We start from the raw sequence: 15,566 nt of genomic DNA, 5'->3' as shown, positions 1-15,566 counted from the left end.
TATCTGACTCCAAAGCAGTGTCTCCAAGTTACTTCTCTGGTAGCATTTGGGGATTTATATTGACAGGAAGATACAAAGTTGATCTGTGTGGAAATTGAACCCACAGTTTTGATTTCAGTGTGCTATGTGCTAATGAACAGAATAAAGTATGGAATATGGTCATAATTAAGAGTTTACATACTTATAGAATTTAAATTCATCTCTGCCAAGGGGTGAATTTTAAATGTTAAAGTTACAAATTCAAGTATTATAATTTTCTTACTCTAAAGAAGAGTGAAATCCTAAGTTCAGAACATATCACACTACAGTTAAGGCAAACAGGCTGATTTTACGTTTGAAATCTTTTCAGTTTTAATATGTATTTCTTTTTTACTTTGTGTTGCGTTTTATTTTAGTATTTTTAATGAATTCCTAAGTTATGATGTATATCACTCAATGGAAGATAATGAAGGAGGTCTTTTTTTTTTTTTGAGACGGAGTTTCACTCATGTTACCCAGGCTGGAGTGCAATGGCGCGATCTCGGCTCACCGCAACCTCCGCCTCCTGGGTTCAGGCAATTCTCCTGCCTCAGCCTCCTGAGTAGCTGGGATTACAGGCACGCACCACCATGCCCAGCTAATTTTTTGTATTTTTAGTAGAGACGGGGTTTCACCATGTTGACCAGGATGGTCTCGATCTCTTGACCTCGTGATCCACCCGCCTCGGCCTCCCAAAGTGCTGGGATTGCAAGCTTGAGCCACCGCGCCCGGCCCACGGCGGTCTTAAATTCATTAGTATTTAGCAGCAGATCTCACTTTGAGGTGGACCCTCTGAGGGAATAATTGTATAATCTTCTAAGCCACCATTAAAAGACCAGCAAAGGTCACCAATGTGAAAAATAGAGATGGATAATGAATTAAAATGAGAGTTAAATCTATAGTGTTCCCTGGATGTGCATAAATACTTATTAAAGTATAATACTTTTTTATTTTCAGTGAAATTGTGGCTTATGAATGACTTTCTAAGTTGAAAACATTATCCAGGAATAGTTGCCAACTTTCACATATTGGCTCAAAAGCTGTTAAATTTGTCAGTAATCTTTTTTAGTAAAGAGAAGCATAAAAAGAAATACAGGTTAAATATTCCTAATTCAAAATCCAAAATGCTCCAAAATCGTTAACTTCTTGAGTGCAGACATGATGCTTGGAGCGTTTCGGATTTCTGGACTAGGGGTGCTCAACGGGTAAGTATATGTAACCCAAACATTCAAAAATTCAAAAATGTTCAAAATTCAAGACACTTCTGGCCTCAGGCATTTCAGGTAAGAAATACTTAATCTGTATTTTCTTCCCACTGGAATGATGAAGATCTTTTCTTCCTCTCTTTATTTGGACTTTACCCTGACTAGCTTTTTGGCAAGAAAAAGTTGTATGTAGTAGATAAGGGTAGACGGTAAAAGTTGAAACCTGAATTTTCAGCTATCCTTTTAAACAACACTTACAAACACTTAAGATGATCTAATCTATAGTGTGTGTGTGTGTGTGTGTGTGTGTGTGTGTTTGTGTTGTTTTGTTTTTGTTTTTGTTTTTGTTTTTGTTTTGTGAGACAAGGTCTCACTTTGTCGCCCAGGCTGGAATGCAGTGGTGCAATCTCAGCTCACTGCAGCCTGCAGCCTCCATCTCCCAGGTTCAAGCAATTCTCCTGCCTCAGTCTCCCAAGTAGCTGGGATCACAGGTGTGTGCCACCATGACCAGCTAATTTTTGTATTTTTAGTAGAGACAGGGTTTTACCATGTTAACCAGGCTGTCCTGAACTCCTGACGTCAGATGATCTACCCACCTCGGCCTCCCAAAGCGCTGGGATTAAAGGCATGGGCCACGGTGCCCAGCCCGGTGTATTTTGTAATTGAAATTCTACCTCCTTTTACTCAAAATTGAACTTCATTGCCCCCACCTGAAATTTGAGATCCCCTTTTGCTTTTGCATCCAGAATGTAGAGTATGATTGTAGTACAACAAAAATAAAGTTTATAACTTGATCATTTATCAGATGGAAGCTTCCCTGGACAAAGGAGCATTGATAGATCCAACATAAACACTATTTCCACTATTGAATACATTTGCATTCAAAGAAGAGCTGTGTATCAGTCATAACATGTACCCAGCTATGGAGTCTTACAGGCAATTTTCTATCCTCTCTGAGCCATGCTTTCCTGCCTCTCCTCTCTCAGTTAAAGTTCATCTTTCCAAATATTTTGAATATGCTATCTTATGTATCGTTTAAACATTAAGCCTCCAAAATTAAAATGCTCCTTCTTAATATATGAGTTTGCTTAATGTAATCTTCACCATAGTTTATATAACCAAAATTGAAAGTTGGTTCCTGGGCACTTACCGTTGCTAAATATTTATTTGGTCCAGGCTAGCATGAGGACAACCATAAATGCAAGTCAAATCCATTCTTTAGATTTTAGAGAGTTGGTTAAAAAAAGAAAGACGATTAAACTCACCTAAAGCTTTATGTTGAGAGATTGAGTCCTGCTGAGTGACCTTGAGTTTTAAGATTTCATCTCTCCCAAAAATGTCCAGCAATTCTTTTTTTCTCCCTTAAATTAATAAGCAAAATTGACTGAACCTATGGAGATGTAAACCTGCCCTTCCTTGACGCAGCCTTTCCATTTATTGGATGTCTTTAAGCATGGTTTGAATTTGCCTTCTAACCTAATTTGTCTTTGGATACCAAAACACAAATTCTGCTCTGTCTTTCTCAAAATAGATGAAAAGTCCCAGCAGTACACAGAAACTGGGACTAAAAGGTGGTTTAATATTTACAGTAAAGCTTAATTTGCACATTTTGGACTACTCTAATTCAGGGATTGTCACAATGCAGAGCCACAGTTTACCTTTGCATCACAGCAGAACACAGTTTTCTAAGAAGTTACAGTGACCAAGGAAAAGCAAGTAGCAAAAATGCAATTTAAAAAACCGATTCGGCTGGGCACGGTGGCTCACACCTATAATCCCAGCACTTTGGAAGGCTGAGGCAGGCAGATCAGTTGAGGTCAAGAGTTCAAGACCAGCCTGACCAGCATGGTGAAACCTTGTCCCTAGTAAATGTACAAAAATTAGCCAGGCATGGTGGCATGTGCCTATAATCCCAGCTACTCAGGAAGCTGAGGCAAGAGAATCACTTGACCCCAGGAGGTGGAGATTGCAGTGAACCGAGATCTCGCCACTGCACTCCAGCCTGGGCGACAGAGCAAGACTTTGTCTTAGAGGGAAAAAAAAAAAAGACTCAGCACCTACTAAATACTATACGAAGCATTATGCTAGTTACTCAGGATACAAAATTAGATAGGAAATATGGAGTACAATATAAATAGGAAGCAGTCCTTTGCTTTGACAAATTCAATTTTAAAAGTGAATTTTTTTTAATCTAATTATTTTTCTGTTCAAGGAGTCCTTCATCCATCACCACCACTACCCTGTCACCCCCACCAGCATCCTCCCCTTCACCCTGCTGTTGTCGCTGCACTGAGAGTGAGGTTCTCCTCTGTGGACCACAACTAGTTGCCTCCCAAGCTGGTTCAGGGGTTGAAACTTCAGTTTCTTTAACCAGGCACTTGGGACTTGGTACCATTTCACTATGCGGGTGGTGGGAGGCCATGACACTGCTGCAGCCGGAGATGACGAAGAGAGACAGATTGTCAGGAGAGCAGTGAAGGTTCAGAGAAGCTTGTAATCGGATTTACTTTTGCTTTTTCCTTTTGGAGAGTGAAAACCCTGTTAACCAATGGGAGCCACCTCACTTCTGTTCACCTCATTATTTTTCACTCTGCTATCTAACCATCATTATTCCACTGGAATCTAGTTACTGTTGTGCTCATTATTCACAGGCCCCTAGAATCTTTTTTGAAGTGTTAGCATTTGCCTAACTTTGTGGTTTTAAGAAGATAACAGTTTTCTGCGGAGCAACGTAATGATTTTCAAACTTCCTTTTTTTCACTGTACCTAGAGAAGGAAGATGGTATCTAGATTAAAGCAGCCTGTGGAGGAGTTTCTGAATATAGTACCAAATACAGGTGACATTAGATGTTAAGATATGCTTTCCACTATATATTCCAGTTCATTTGCAAAAAGCAAAAAAAGTAAATAAATTTTTTAGGTATCTGCAACATTAGTATCTCCTACAGGCAAAGACAGGGATTTGTATTTTGCTTTATAAAGATGTAAAACGCTGGCTGATGACCAGGGAGTCCTTGGCTTCCTCAAAGAGGATCCTGAATATGAAGCAAAGAATATAGTACAGTGGCATTTGCACCTGGTTACTGTTTCTGATGAAAGGCTTCTTAAACTTTGTTGGGCCTTGTACATCTTTTTGGAGTCTTGTAAAAGTTATAAAGACTCTCCCTATGAAAATGCACAAATCATATTCACAAAATTTTTAAGTATAATTTCTGGGTCTTAAGACTTCATGGAGCTTGGCCATAGGCCCCATGCAAAGAAACTGGATTTCTTTATTATGTATTATGCTTACGTGCTTCCCTGAGATCCAGGTTCCAGCTGCAGTCGTGAGCATGCATGAGCCTAGCTGATGACCTCATCCATAGAGAGTTGTGACTTTAAAGAGGATTAGGGAACTGAGTACAGATGACACCATACAAACTCATTCTTCTTCCTTTCTCACATCCCCCCCCTTCTTCCCCTCCTTAAAAATAGTTCACAGTCTCCTGAGGGAGAGCCATGAGCATGCCTGCTGCATCTCACATATCCCTGTATGATCTTGAGATCCTTAAGAAACTTGACGAGTGACTGGTGCACATAAGAACACTGGGCTTCAAATGGAGACAGAAGCGTACACAGGCAGGAAATGTGACCTGGAAGACTCCTAGAGTAGAGCTCTCTACTTGGAGCAGCATAGCAGGTATAGAGCAAGCGCAGTGCCAGGTAACTGGATTGACAGAGGCCTAGGGTACGAGGCAGCATGGTGCAAGAGAAACAGCCTGTGCTTCAAACCTGGGCTAGAACCAAGGACTGGCTGTGGCAGGAGCTGTGTGACCCCAGGTTAACTTCAACTCTCTGATCCTCAGTTTCCTCACTAACAAAATTCGAGAAATAATACTAACTTGTCTGGTTTATTGAAGAAAATACACGTAGAGTCTCCAGTAATGTTTGATAATGTTGTACATGCTCTGTAATTGGTAGCCTTCATTTTGGTTGAAGTTGCCTGTATTTGTAACATCAAGGCCATTTATATAGGAAGGATTTGGGATGGGGTTGGGGGACAGTGCTAAAACTGAACCTGAAAATGCAGAACTTAGGAACTTGGATCCTGCATGAGTTAAGTACCTTCCTATGGTACAAATATCTACTTGTAGAAAGAGTATTAGAATCGCACACTTTCCAGTGCATTGATCCACCTCCCTCCTATGTGGTGTAATATACATATTCAGGAGTTAGATTATTGTGACCACTTTCAGAGCCATTAAATAACCTGTGCTAACTTTTGAGCCATGATTACAGAATGCATCAGTGAGTCAGTGGCATGGGTACAGCTGAATCCCTATACATTTTTTTCTGTTTGGAAGTTTCACTCTTTTTTAATTGTTGTGTCTCATTTGAGAGGCTTTTATAAGCCTTTTAAAAGATATTCATTGGCCAGATCTAGTGGCTTATGCCTGTAATCCCAACACTTTGAGAGGCTGAGGTGGGAAGATCACTTGAGGACAGGAGTTTGAGACCAGCCTGGGTAACGTAGCGAGACCCTGTCTCTACAAAAAATAAAAATTAGCCAGGCATGGTGGCATGCACCTGTAGTCCCAGTTACTTGAGAGGTGGAGGCAGGAGGATCACTTGAACCCAGGAGTTTGAGGCTGCAGTGAGCTGTGATCATGCCATTGCACTCCAGCCTGGGTGACAGAGCAAGACCTTGTCTCTTAAAAAAAAAAAAGTATTGATATCAGCCTCATTATGCTTTTAACAACAAAGGAAAATATTAGGAAAGGGGCTCCAAACTAAATCATAGAAATTATAAGGCTGACTTAATTGATTCTTTTAATAAGCTTGACATGAACATGTTCTCTGGACCCAGAAATGAGCCAGGGCCATGAGAGGTACATAATGAGAAATTAGAAAATAAGATTCTTGTCTTTAGGGAGCTTCAAATCTGGAAGAATAACATTTTGCATTGTAAGGAACTTTAGAGAATGTCTTATTGAATTTACCCTTAACTTTTTCATCTTCCACTAAACAGCACCCTCCATAGCAAAGAATGAGACATGCCCATTTATATCAGCTGGGAAGGAATTAGGAGGCATATTACGTTCTGATTGCATTGCTGGAAAAATTTATTCTGAAATATATTGTTATTTCTGTGCACTTTATTCCTCTCCTTCAAAATTCAGTTGCGTGTAGGCACATTCTGCTCTGTTCCTAGAGAAAGCATTCTTGGAGCAGACACTTCGAGACTGCCCTCACTTCAATTCCATTTTGCTAAGTTGATTCAAAATGGAGTACCAAAAAATTTTCAGTTTGTATTTACAAAATTGATTGTTGGAGGCTTAGAGATGCTTAATCATACCCTGCCTCTTTTCTGGGTTCCTTATAAATTGAAAACAGACACAGGAAGCCAGATGAGTATCATGGTAAGTATCTACCTTATTAATGGGCCAGATGATTGGCAGGTGCGGATCCAGAGCTAGTTTGGAATATATTCATAACACTTAAAACATCAAACGATTTGTAGGCATAATACATAAAGAAGTAATACTAGTACAAACCAGTAAAAACCATCAGTTAAACCACAGTAAAGTTCACTGCAGCATTCTTTATTCAATAGCAAAAAAACTGGAAGCAAACTAAGTATCCACCAATGAAGAAATGAATAATGAAAATCCCCCATATCCTACAGTGCAGTATTATAATGTTATCCAGCAGTTAAGAGACATGAACAAGGCATATATATATATACATACATACATATATATATATATATATATATATATATATATATAAGAGAGAGAGAGAGAGAGAGAGTGTCACAGTTACAGATTTCAAATACAATTATTAAGTGAATAGAGGATTATGCAGAATGATAAAAATTGTATGGTACCATGTACATTAAAAACACAAAGATACACTGTTTATAGATGGGCATTCAACAAATATTTATTAAGCACCATCTGTCTTTACATGGTGTGTTTACAAATGGTATATGTTTGTTATATATTTAAATATTCATATACACATAAAAATATAGTATATTTGTTATATCAATAAGTCATGAATATCAAAGTATCTAAAACAATACCAAACATACAAACCGACCAAATCCATGAACATTTCTGTGCCTGGGAATGGGAGGTGAGCAATGGGTGGTAGTTTCATTTCTCAGAAGGAAGGCAAGAGGGTAGCAGCAGATGGTACGAGGTATTACTAGTTTTTATGTCTAATGGTGGGGATATAGTGTCCATTTACATTCTTCATACCTTTCTGTATCTTTTACATTTCTCAAAATCAAAAGAAGTCTATGAAAACAGGAATGTATTTATGACAAAGTGTCAAATAGAGAAAAAAAAAAAAAAAGCAGATTACACAGTGGTCACTGGCTTTGCTACACCTTCCCCTGGGTCCCAACATGTGGACTTTGATGGAAGAAAACATTCAGGAAATGCTAGCATATGTGCCATGGACCCAGCTCTAGGTCATCTGAAACACTGCTGATTTAGATTTCACTTGAAATTGCTGCTGTTTCCAAGTGCTCTGCTAGCCATGGCCAGAGAGGCAGTTGAATTTCCTGACCTCTATTAATTGCTGTTTTTACTGGCCAATTAGCCAAATGTATGACAACCCTTAATTTAAACTGTGTTTCATAATTCAGTCAGCTGGATAGTCCCCACAGATCAGTAGTTGTGATGGCCCCAGCCTGGCATTTGTCCTCTGGGCCTCCTTCAAGCATTATCCCCCCAAAGTGCTCATTCCCAGAAAATGGGCTAATCAGGCCAGTGGAAGCATCAGGCTCCATAGTAAAGCCCCATGGGCCCTACTTTCTTCCTCTTCTGGGGTACATGTAGGTTGGCCACCTTAGCCATGCTCTGGAAGTGGAAGGAAGCCAAACAGAAGTGTTCTCCCCAACCGTAGGCCCTGGGTGCCCCCTCCTTACTGCCCTCTGGGCCTCTCCTTACCATCTGGCTGGTCCATTGTTCTCTGCCTTATAGAGAGAGGGGCCTCCCATCGATAGCAGAAGTCTTCTTCCTGGCCAAATATATGTGCTTCCTATTCTGAAAGCAGAGAGAAAGGAAGGGAAGGTGAGCCCTGTGGTCCGGCAAGCAGTGCCACTTCCCTTTGTGGAGAGGAAAGAAAGGAACCAGCTTAAAGTATGTCCCTCACCTCTCCCTCTCCAGGGGCGCAGCCCATGGAACAGTGAAGGGACAAACCTAACCTCTTATCTTTTCTCCACGTGTGACTGGCTGAGTCCGTCACCATCTAGAGGGTCTCAGCAGGTGTGAGGCAAAGGACTAATGAGGACCTGCCAAGCTCTCTAATCTAGCAAGAAAACTGATCCTCATCTAACTCTTCTTGTATTTTCCGGTTAAAAACTGTAGTCAAAGAAGATGTGTGATTAGTCTCCCGAAACCTCCATCCAAGTTCAATATAAATTCTAGGGTGTACACGGAACAGAGAGCTCTTTCAGGACAAAGAGCTCTAAAGAGTTTGTCTGAAAGACACATCTTTGTCAAGAGGCAAATGAATTAAAATGCCAGATTTGCTAAAGCCGTTGTCCAAAAGGAAGTGAATCCTAGGGGAGGTGTGTGAGGCTCCAGTCTACCAAGTGGCTTTTCCCAGATTTCCTGGCTTGGGGGCAAGGTGGTAGTATTTAACTCTTAACACTTGAGAATACACTAAGACATCCCTTTTAATTAAATCCAACAAATTGCCTGGAAATCTTCCACAGAATGATATGTCTGATTAGAAGAAATTTGTCCCAACAGGGAAGAATTTTATAAGATAATGTTAAGTGAAAAAAGCAAAATAAAACATTGTGTCTATATGAGGATTGAAATGGTGTTAAAACGACATGCATATGGACAAGATTGAAATGAAATTTGAAGACTAGGAAGATGCGGTTGGAGATGAGTTTTTCATTTAATTTTGATTTTGATCGTTTTCTTGTTTGTAAAATAAGAACAGTTTTTGCAGAAGAGTTCTGGAGAGATGTCTCTTAAGGTGGAAATTATCCCTGCCATTTGAGCTCTGAAGAGGGTGAAACCCTTGAACAGTGTAGCCTCTGATGCTACTGGTGGTAATTCTGTTCTCTGGCACAGGGCAGGCAAACTATGGCCCATAGGCCACATACAGCCTGTGAGACAAGAATGGTTTTTACACGTTTAAATGGTTGGGAAAAGACAAAAGAAGAAGACTATTTCATGGCATGTGAAAAACTGCATGAAATTCAAATTTCAGTGTCCATAAATAAAGTTTTATTGGGACTCAGCCATACCCATTCATCTACTTTTATCTATGGCTGCTTTCAAGTTTACGATGGCACAGTTGAATTGCAATGAGACCATATGGAATGCAAGGCCTAAAATATTTACCGTGGCCCTTCCCAGAGGAAGTTTGCCCAGGCCTGCTCTCGGACATCTGTTCAATATGGCCAAGAGAACGTGTCATCCACGTTGTCTTGCTGTGTCTTTATCCGCACTCCTGCCCGCCTCCTTGCAGGGAAGGAACGTCATTGAAGTCATCCAAGTGCCAGCCTCAGATAAAGTATGTGCCTTAAAGCTTCTAAAATATCCTCCTTACTGTTGGTGAAATGAGGATTCAGGTATAATAAACACTTCGTGGGGGTTTCAAAGCTGTTTAGTTAATACTTACTCTCTCTTGGAAATGAAAAGCCCAATATCCTGGGATTGTTGTCACTGCTGTTGTTATCATGGTGATCGTTCCTATGTGTGGTCAAAGAAACAGTCAGTGGCTGTCACTCTCCACTGCTCATTACAAATGAGACCTTTTTCCAGCTGAAATAATGGCGTGTGAGTCTAATTAGAATAAAGCTCATTAGAGACGGAGACAGCCATTAATGCCTCAGTTGATTTTTCTAATGAAGTGAGCCAGGGGAGGAGACTTTAACAGCACAGCTAATCATTTTTTGCTTTCCTTCAGCCTGTCTTTGGCATTTAAAACTGTTCTTATAACTTGTTTGACTGTAAACGAAAATGCTGCTGAAAAGTGCTCTGTGATTAACGAGGCTCTGACACATCCAGCCCTGAGAAGGGGGAGGAAGGCACCTGCTTCCTGCAGGAGGAGGGCCCTGCAGCCCTGCAGGAGGAGGTTTAAGCCTGGCAGCCTCTGGGGGTAGCCTTCCTGCCACTTTTTCAGCCTCCTTCTCCTGTGTGTTCTGGGTTCTAGCTAGTCGTTCACAGATGCTCAAGCTGTAATGCGTGGTTTTCTGCTCCTGCAGTCCTGGTTCAAGGACAGAGCTGAAACATGCAGATGCTTATGGGGATTGCCTCTGGATGGTGAAACATGGAGGAAAGGGTTATGGGAAAAAGGGTTTTAGGTGGACAGAGGAGGGAAATGCCTATAAAATGTACGCACCAGAATGCAGATGGGGCAATTGTGCTTCATTAATCAAGATGCTCTTTGCCACCCAGAAAGCAGTTAAATCCCACAGTACAGGGTAAAGGCTGTCAAGAAAGGATAAGTCAAGAAACTGAGACTCAGGATATAATACACTTGGGAGACTCAGAACAGGGAGGACGAGAGGAGGGTATGAGGTAAAAAACTTCATATTTGTACAGTCTGTACTGCTTGGGTGATGGGTACACTAAAATCTCAGAATTCACTGCTATGTAATTTATCATGTAACCAAAGACCACTCATACCCCAAAAGCTATTGAAACAAAATTTTTTAAAGGCCTTACTGAATGAGGAAATTATTCAATAAAAGGACATTATCTCAGTGACTATGTTATTAGAAATGTAGTTTAATGATAATGCAGAGTCCAGCAACTAACAGAGATTCCCAGCATCATCGCATCATCTAGACAACTAAAGGAGAGGAAGAAAAATTCTTCACGTGATCGTTCAACTAGTCACCAAGGAACAAGAGCCTGCTTTATGGCAAGTATAATAGCTTACACTTCCAGACAGAAAGAAGCCTCATTAAAATGAACTTCTGTGATCAGCCTTTATTACAAAACTTCATGTTTGCTATCTACAAACCTGAGTCTTGATCGGACTTTTTTGCTGACTCCATCACCCTACCCGTGAGGTTCTTTAACTCAGAACTTTGTGATGAAAGCAAAAGACAGAGTTTAAGATGCCTGGCTGAGGCCGGGTGCGGTGGCTCCCATCTGTAATCCCAGCACTTTGGGAGGCCAAGGTAGGCGGATTAGTTCAAGACCAGCCTGGCCAACATGGTGAAACTTTGTCTGTGCCAAGAATATGAAAATGACCCAGGCGTGGTGGTGCATGCTACTCAGGAGGCAAAGGTTGCAGTGAGCCAAGATTTGTGCCACTGTACTCTAGCCTGGGCAACAGAGCCAGACTGCACCCCCCTAACCCCCAAAAAAGGATGGCTGGTTGAACATTACGGCAATAACTGGAGGTGATGCCACATGTGGTTTATGGGAACCATATGGTTTATTAGTAGACCCCCTTATCTACCGTTTCAGTTACCCAGAGACAGTAAGAAGGGTGAGTATAGTACAATAAGATATTTTGAGAGAGAGAAAACACATTCACATAACTTTTATTACCGTATATTATTATAATTGTTCTATTTTATTAGTAGTAGTTATTGTTGTTACTCTCTTGCTGTGCCTAATTTTTCTTTCTTTTTTCTTTTTCTGAGACAGAGTCTCACTCTGTCGCCCAGGCTGGAGTGCAGTGGTGCGATCTCGGCTCACTGTAACCTCCACCTCCCATGTTCAAGCAATTCTCCTGTCTCAGCCTCCCGAGCAGCTAAGATTACAGTCACACACCACCACGCCCAGCTAATTTTTGTATTTTTATTAGAGACCGGGTTTCACCATGTTGGTCAGGCTGGTCTCGAACTCCTGACCTCAAGTGATCAGCCCACGTTGGCCTCCCAAAGTGCTGGAATTATAGGCATGAGCCTAATTTATATAGGTCTGTATGTTTAGGAAAAATATAGTATATGTAGGGTTCAGTACTCCCCTAACCATGGATAAGGGGGAACAACTGTACTTAAAAAAATACAAATAATGAATCATGGACAGTGGGATTCTAGTATCAACTTTGGTTTCCTCTCTTTGCAGTCCTGTTGCCCCTCTCCTAAGTTCCAGGCAGTTCTTTTAGCAGGGCCTATGCCCTGTTCCGTGTGCATAGTTTTGCTCAAAACTTATTATCAGTTGTGTTGTTTAAAAAGGCTGCATCTTCCATCATGCTGTGCAAAACATTGATGGGTTTCTTCCCTTACTAAAATACCAGGACACTTTCTGTGTAACATCATTTAACAGCCTCTACCCTGCCACCCCTACAGCACAGCACTGCTTCCCTCCAAAGCCAGAGTGTTCATAACCCTTTGAAGTGGGCCCACAAGGACTCCAGTAGGTACCCAAAAGACAAAGGTGGACAAGAAACCTGTTTTCCCCCTCAATAAGGGAGGCAAACATTTTGCCTAAAATTCTGTACAACTTGGTGGTGCCATGGAAGGACCACTGAGACGGGAAGAGACTGATTCTCTCTAGAGCAGCTCCAGGGAATTTTACCAGAGGATATGAGGTTGGAGCCAGATCCTAAAGACTTAAGTAGCCAAGAAGAGAAGGCTGGGGAGAGGGTGTGAGGAAAGAGAGCCGCAGATGTGAAAACACCGTGGTGTACAAGGAGGGCCTGCCTGCTGGACACCGTGGGTGCCTGGTCTCTTGAGTTTTTATTTGTTTTTATATTTTTTATTTTTGGTAGTAGTGCATGAACCATACCTTAGTAACCATTGTCTCCTTGGGATATTAGATTTTTTTCGTATGCCTACTAAAAATGCTGCAGTGCAAATATATTTGTACATATATCTTTAACAACTTTATGGAGGTATAATTTACACACAAGAAAACTTATTCATTTTTCATGCACAGATCAATTTTAGTAATTGACTGAATTGTACAACCGTCACCACACTCCAGTATGAGAAGATTCCCATCACCTCAGTAAGATCTCTCCTGCCTGTTTACAATAAACCCTCATTCCTACCTCCACTCCCAGGAACTGAGGAACCCAACCAGTGTGTGTGTTTCGGAGGGGGGAGTTTTGGGGTTTATCTTTGATTCTGATTTCTATGATTGTTATATAAAAAAGATAATCTTCTTGTGACTCTCAATATTGCCACATTGCTTTTCAAAGCAGCCATACACTTTTACATACTGCCAACAATATACGAGAGCTGTGGGTATTGCTATTGTTAAATTTCTAGTGGTTTTAATGTTGTATTTTTTGATTACTGAAACATCTTTTGATTTGTGTGTTTTCTGGTTTTATTTTGTTTTAAATGATATTTGACTTGTACACTTTCACTCTCATTAGGCCTCTCTTAAGACTATTCCTATTTTGATTTGTTTGAGCTTCTCCTGTAGCTTTCATCATTCACGTGTCGTATGCTGCAGGTGTTTTTTCCACTGTGAGGTTTGTTTTTGTATTTTACTTTATTTTTCTTCTTAACATGCAAATGTTTATTTTTGCATGCTCAAATGTGTTAATATCTATATTTTACTTCGCAACCTTGTTCTATTCCTTCAAAGCGTGCAGAGTTGTCTGCCCCTCCAGAGCTTTGACAAAGTTCAGTTTTCTGTTCTGTTCTATTATTTTTAGTAAGATATAACACATTCTCTTGGAATCTGTTGTCTCTGGTGACCCCCTTTGTCAGATACATAATTCTGACATATTTTAAGGTGTATTTCTGGGATATCTTGTTTTGCTAGTGACTTTTTGATGGGTTTATTTTAAACAGAGTGTGGAGAAACACACACACGAGAGGGAGCCCTGGATGTGGGGAACTGACACACATGTCAGGGAGACCTGGATGGTAGGTTCCATTCATAGGTAGAGGACCCAGGAGTGCTGTTGGTCTGGAAAGACAACCTGGGTTCCAAAGGCCAAGACTAAGCTATTCTCTGGGAGTTACAGAGCTGAGGATTCAGCTCTGCTGTTTTAACAGTTTTGTGGTCTGCTTGGAAAAGTATCTGATATGCCCCAGCAGGAGAGAGAAGGCTCTGTCCAAAATGTGGTAAGTACCTTAGATGGGAGGTCAGATAGGAAAATCTCTAGGTCCCATCCCAGCTCCAAAATTGTAGAATTATTTAAGTACTTTTTATCCATTCTTTTATTCAACAATTGTTTTGCTGTATCTAGTGTGTTGCCAGCACTACTCTAAATCTTGGGAATGTAGCAGAATAAGTTTCTACCCAGTTGGAGCTTCTGTTCAAGGGAAAAGATGGTCAATAAAGAGAGGAATTAATATGTTAATAATTTCAGGCAACAATAAGTCATATAAATAAAAATGAAGCAAGGTAAGAAGTGCTATTTTATACAGGGTGTTCAGGGAAGACAATGAAATAGCAGTCAAGCAGAGCTCTAGAAAATGAGCTGGGAGGCCAGGCCTGGTGGCTCACACCTATAATCCCAGCACTTTGGGAGACTGAGGCGGGCGGATCACTTGAGACCAGGAGTTCAAGACCAGCCTGCCCAACATGGCAAAACCCCATCTCTACTAAAAATACAAAAATTAGCAGGCGTGGTGATATGCACCTGTAATCCCTGCTACTTGGGAAGCTGAGGCAGGAAAATTGCTTGAACCCAGGAGGCGGAGGTTGCGGTGAGCTGAGATCATGCCACTGCACTCCAGCCTGGGTGACAGACCAAGACTCTGTCTCATAAAATAAAATTAAAGAGATGGGAGCAGGGGAAGTCAGCCAGGACAAAGCAAGAAGTGCCACAGTCCTGTGGTACTTGGCTTGTTTGAGGATCTAAATGTTAATTGACTGATCCAGACGTGGGCCCCATTTCTCACCTAGACAGTTTCATTTACTGTTGGATCAGTTGGTCTCATTTTTCCGTATCATCAGAAGAACTAATGTATTAAGCACCCACCATGTACCTAGCTTTGCTAAATTCATGTATTACATTTAATTCCCACAACTCTTCAAGTTAGATCATATTATCCCCATTTTGCAGATGGGGAAACAGATTTAACACTTTGTCTCAGTCACTTGCATCTAGTCTATTCCAGTGGGAGAACACTCAGTTCACAGCTGATAGTTACATGACTGAGGGGTGTGTATTTTGGACTGAATGCAGATACGTCTACAGAAACATCCTAAAAACTTCTATGATAAACTCATACCTGACACCGAATGGCAAGGCCTAGACCAGCAATCCCCAAGCTTTTTGGCACCAGAGATTGGTTTTGTGGAAGACAGTTTTTCCATGGATGGGGAATTGGGTAGGGCGGGGTGGGAGTGGTTTCGGGATGATTCAAGCACATTACATTTATTGTGCACTTTATTATTTCTATTATTATTACATATTCACCACAATGTAGAATCAGCTGGAGCCTTGAGCTTGTTTTCCTGC

The 15,566-nt window shown here is 40.9% G+C and overlaps 1 protein-coding gene across 3 annotated transcripts in view; it reads left to right on the top strand.

The window, feature by feature from the left end:
* CUNH1orf21 (chromosome unknown C1orf21 homolog) overlaps positions 1–15,566 on the top strand; it is a 234,487-nt gene that overhangs the window by 204,857 nt on the left and 14,064 nt on the right. The gene's annotated exons all lie outside the window — the stretch shown is intronic.

Source organism: Sapajus apella, unplaced genomic scaffold (assembly GCF_009761245.1).
Source record: "Sapajus apella isolate SASKATOON/1434 unplaced genomic scaffold, GSC_monkey_1.0 scaffold25, whole genome shotgun sequence".
In the NCBI taxonomy this organism is placed as follows: Eukaryota; Metazoa; Chordata; class Mammalia; order Primates; family Cebidae; genus Sapajus; species Sapajus apella.
Note: the sequence above shows the minus strand (reverse complement) of the source record. Positions and strands in the feature narration are given on the sequence as shown.